This window comes from Hordeum vulgare, chromosome 4H (assembly GCF_904849725.1).
Source record: "Hordeum vulgare subsp. vulgare chromosome 4H, MorexV3_pseudomolecules_assembly, whole genome shotgun sequence".
Classification (NCBI taxonomy): Eukaryota; Viridiplantae; Streptophyta; class Magnoliopsida; order Poales; family Poaceae; genus Hordeum; species Hordeum vulgare.
The window spans coordinates 316,971,005-316,976,035 of NC_058521.1; positions in this window are offsets into that span (position 1 = coordinate 316,971,005).

Below are 5,031 nucleotides of genomic sequence, written 5' to 3' on the forward strand. Positions count from 1 at the left end.
AAACCTCAACCTTGAGATATCCCAAATTATCATCGGAATCCCTCGCATAAGGTGTTCGAGAAGAGTAAAACAAATCAAGCAAGCCCGCCCTATATGCCGACGATCACGATAGGAGCCGTGTATCTCATTATGAGGGTGCAATCCGATGAGCGCAACGTATAGTGGCCTCATAAAAATCTCCCGAGTTGTCCCGGGATGGCCCCGCATGCAACTCTAGTTTGGACCAAAACTCATGAGGAGCACTGGCTCAGTGGTTGATTAATTATCCACGGGGGTCGACAGGTCCCTATGCAATTTTATTAGTTATTAGGAAAATGTAGTTCCAAAATTGGGCGTTGCCAAAAGAGGTTTATCACAAACCGAAGTCAAGGGAGTTCCCACAATAATCCCAAGCATGTTAGGAGCACTCAATATGGAACATAACACCGGTACCCAGGTAACTAGGGCGACAAAGGTGGAACAAAACACTGATCTAGAAGGCCAAGCCTTCCACCTCTTACCAAATATATAGGTGCATTAAATTAAATAGCAATAATATGGTGCTATAACAAGGAACCCTTCTTTTCAAATGGAAGCAACTACACCTTCAACTGGCAATGCTATAAGAAGGCTGAGCAAGCGGTAACATAGCGAAACAGTGGTTTGTTAAGATGTGGAGGGGTTAGAGGCTTTTTCATGGCAATGTTGGGAGGCTTAACATAACTTGTTGTAGGCAAGGAGACATATCGATAGAAATGAGAAAACTAGCAAGGCATTGATAGTAATGGAATCTAGGGAAATGATCACCTTGTCTGTGATCCCGCTAGGAATAAGACGAATCTCCGAACAAGACGAACCATCATAGTTGAATGAATCCTCACACTTCAACACTCTTGCGGAACTCTATCGAGAAGAAACAATCCGGAAACAAACAATCAACACATGATAAACACCACAACATATGCATGTCATGATGCACAAACACAAATGATGCATGTCTGGTTTAACTATGCAAGGCATGGCAAAACACCACAATCAACTTCTACATATTAAGTGAAGCTCAATATGCAATGATTTGCATATTGACGTAACTCCACGTTCAAATATTTAGTTCACTCTCGTTTAGTTAGACGACAATATTAAATGTTGTTAAACATGGCAAGAGGTGAAGCATAAAATAAACTACCTATCGAGGTATTTTAAATGAGGTCGGAAACGACATATAGCATTTCCGAAATGACCCCATATGTTAAATTTCTAAATTGGTCCAGATCAGAACTAAACATATTTTATATTTATTAAACAGAAAATAAAGTGGACCATGTGATTCTACATATCATTCTAGATGATTTACATATGTAGATCGTCTAAAACGGAGTTACTATCTGAAAGATATGATCCTCACAAAATAATATGGTATGAATGGAAAATGTATGCAAATGACAGCCACGACCATGTTAATCATGGATGCAATAAGATATTATGGAACTACATGAAATTCTAGACAAGTTTAAATGAGGCCGGAACAACGAATAATAATTCCGGGAAATCCCCACATGTGAATTAAGATTTCGGTCCTATAACTGCACTTTAGAATTCCTGAATAGAAAATAAATTCCACGATGTTATTATACACATTTTTCCAGTCAAGTTACATATGTGGATCATTTCAATCGAAGATACGATTAATTAGTTATGAATTAAACAATGTTGACATGGCATCTATGCAAATTAAATTAAACAGGAAGTTTAAACTTTTTTTATCATGGATGAAAGTGAGATATTATTAATCTACACAAAATTCTGAACATTTAACATATTTAAATCATTTGAATCCAATAAACGGTTATTTAATTATGGACATTTTAAAATGATGGTTTTTAGAAAATATGCAATTGAGTGGAAAATTAGACAAATTGGTAGCAGGGAAAAAAATACTATGCGGGTCGAATCTTTGCACTCGGCCAAGACAAAACATGGGCAAACATAACTAAATAGTGCCCGGAGCGACTGGCAGAGGAGGCAAGCAGGCTGGAGCGCTCACTTCGTGGGCTTCAGCCCATCTCGGCATAGCGGGGAGGGGGGAGCAGGCCGGACGAGTCCTTGGCGAGACAAGCCGGCCCAGGCATGGGGGTAGATTAGTGTGATGCATCAGCTAGGCTTGGCCCACCTGGCAGAGCATCTATGCCTCGGGTGAGGCCGGCCCACGGTGTAGGCAATCGAGACCTCTCGCTCGATCTGGTCTGCACGAGCAGTGCCATAGAGCCATCGTCTCTAGCGACTCAGGACGGGACTGAAGACAGCGGGCGTCAAACGGCACACACGGGAGGCGAGAAACATGACTGGCTGGATCAAACGATTGGCCTCCATATCCGGGCAGAGGGGCAAGGTGGCCGGCACACCCACGACATTGAGCTCACTTAGGCGTCGCGCTTCTCCTGCTTCTAACCACAGCTGGAACTACAGCTATGACAGCTATTGCTGCGCTCGAACGGTGGTGGCTGGCGCTCGTGATGTAGAGATCAAGAGAGACAAGAGAGAAGGAGAGGAAGTAGAGAGAGAGGGAGAAGCAGGTGAGGAAGCAGAGGGCACAAAGAGAGGGGACGACCTTCTAGGTCACTAGAGTTGCTATGCGGCAAGAGGCGACCAGGATAAGGATACTCCATGCCAGCGACCCAATTTCCGGTAGCGGCAGTCCATGCAGCAAGCCCATCAGCTCATGGGCCGGCCCTGGGTGCGTGCCAATCGAAGAACAGACTACAAGTATGCAGACCAAGCGCTGTGAAAAGCCATCTGGGCTTGGATCAGGCAAAGGCAACGGCGGCTCTCTCTCCTTCCCCTATCTTCTCCTACCTCCTGTACTTCCTCCCCAAATCCTTCTATTTGAGCTTGATTTCTCTATAGTGGAGTGATTCTCGAGTGGAACCTAACATCGTGGTATCACAGCCTTCTCACCACCCTTCCAAATTCGTCAAAAAAAAATTCATCCAGTTTTTTCCCCTCGCGCCATTCCTTCACCACCATGCATCCAGAGATGAAAGCTTACCTGGACGACTTTCAGGCGAAGGCTCAGGCGCGCTACGATGCCACGGACAGACTGTTCGCGCAGTACGACGCACTGCTCTCCGGGCACATCACGGGAGCTTCGACCCCGCAGCCGGCGCGCTCCGCGGTCGTGGCCTCCGATGGCGGCCTCACCCACGACATCCTTGTCCCCGTGGTCGTCCCCGACGTCTTCTCCGCCCCCTCTTACACCAGCAAAGCCCAGGAGGACCTCGAGCTCATCCCCGATGTGTCCCCTGCGTGCATCACAAGGGCGCGTGTCATCTGTTTGACATATGGCTCGAACCAAGTCCTTGCTGGCATCTCGACTCCACAGCCGGTGCGTCCCATGGGCACGGCAGCCTATGGCGGCCTCACCAACGATGCAAGAGTCCCCGCGGTCATCCCCGACGCCTTCTCCTCCACCACCAAGGCACAGGAGGTCATGAAGGCCCACCATGATGCATCCCTGGACTCCATCGACCCGACGCCCAAGACCTGTTCAACAACTGGCTCGACCCAGGTCGACTCCCTCGTCAACGTCGACGAGGCCCAAGACGCCACCACCATCGTCCACCCCGAGCACGCGGTCATCATGAACTACACAAAGGTCACACAGTTCATATCGTTGCAAGCATCGCTATCCATCGACATCATCCATTCACCGTAGATGCCCATGAAACGTGATATGGGAATAGAGCACCAAGGTCAGCTGCTACACCCAATATTGCGGTCCTCGTTTGCGTATCATTCAGAGTCAACATATTTAGAAGCTGCAATGGGAAGCTCCTAGTTCCTGTCATGTCCTACTGGAAAACTTTGGCGTTGTTTGCAGTATGAGCATCGACAACAATGGCTGCCCCTTGTCCCGATACAGATTGTTGTGAACAACGCTCCCTTGTTCCACGACACGGCTAGAGGCTGCGTCTATGATGACTTTGGATATGTGTGGTAGCCACCGGATCACCAACTCCGGACGATGAACGAATTGCGAGCATGGTTAACTCCTAATCAGCATGCTACTAGGGTTGTGCATCTATCTCATAACATGAAGAAACCGGGTACTTTGAGTGCAAAACTGTCAAGCCAAAAAGATCTTGAATTAACGCAGTTCAAGCAACATCATTATTCCCTGGATATTGCAACACATATTGCAGATGTACATGGCATTGAGAGTCATTTGCATGACGTGATTCAGCTCTGGGCAGTGGATGTCTTTGCATGTGTGAGTATGCCAGGGATGGACGGAATCTCTTGGCATGGAACATTTGCTACACATACAGGTTATCTGATTTCTTGTATGTCTAGACAATGCCCATGGCCGTCATTTGATTGCTTTATTGAAGGCGCGCACCTGAGGAGTTGCCAAGCAGCACAGTTATGGTCAAAGCTACTGCAAGTAGAATTTCACACTAGTACTCCTGGTTCGCCTGATACAAATCACACGAGAGAATCCTGTTGTGGCTCTCAGTTTAGTGGAATTTCAGAACAGCAAAAAAGTGAGCGCTATGAGAACTCCTATTCCACTGTTAACAATCTTGGTTTAGTGGTATTTGAATCTCATGATCTTGGTTCGGGTTATTTATACCTCAGGAGAAAAACCTTGTGGTGTCCGCAAAATGAGCAACAGAAAACATGTCCTTCGGAGAAAGTTATTTGCGGGATCCTTATGGTGTCAAGACTTATCTCTATTCCAAGTCTGAAGGAAACACAATTAATGGATAATGTGGACTTCATGGTGGCAGAACGGTTGTTCTTTGTATCATCTATGCAACCATCTTATGAATTGCATGCTCAAGTTCAACAAACATCGTTTGGCCGTCGGCTCTCTGTTTCAGTTGAGCTTCAAAGTTATGATGTAGCCAACGTCCGACCAAGACCATGGCCAATGTTCGAGTTTACTCAGGAAATCATTCAACCGAAGCTACACTTGGCATCAGTTTTAGGTCATTATTGCACAAGTCATGTGGTGTTCAAGCAAATCTCCAGTAGTCAGCTCTATCTACAAAT